Source organism: Equus quagga, chromosome 5, assembly GCF_021613505.1.
Source record: "Equus quagga isolate Etosha38 chromosome 5, UCLA_HA_Equagga_1.0, whole genome shotgun sequence".
Taxonomy (NCBI): domain Eukaryota; kingdom Metazoa; phylum Chordata; class Mammalia; order Perissodactyla; family Equidae; genus Equus; species Equus quagga.
Genome location: NC_060271.1, coordinates 29,278,439 through 29,278,868, shown reverse-complemented (window position 1 = coordinate 29,278,868; position 430 = coordinate 29,278,439).

Here is a 430-nt window from a genome sequence, read left to right as displayed (position 1 = left end):
CAGACTGACCACTGGCTCTAACCTGGCCCGAGCCCTAACCCTGACAAGGCAGTGACCCAGGCCACACCCTAACTCCTGGTCACAACTTGACCCATTCCTTCAGGTGGGAGAACTGATAGGTGATGGGGAACGGGAGGAAGGTGGGGCAGACTGGGAGGGATTCCCGAGTGACTTGCCCATGCCGCCAGCGTCTCCGTCTGCACAGGCCCGGCAAGCTGCTCCAGACCTGGGCGAGCAGGGCTCCGCCCAGAGGCGAGACCCGGTCAGCGGCCGTGGAGAAGGCTGCGAGAGACGGCGAGGCCATGCGCAGAGAGACCCGCCCGCTCTCGGCGCCGAAGGCAGCGTGCAGGGGCGGGACACCGGTGCGGCCCGACTCCTGATTGGTCGCAGGCGGGCAGAAAGGGGCGGGGCCTGGGCGGCGCGCGCTGCG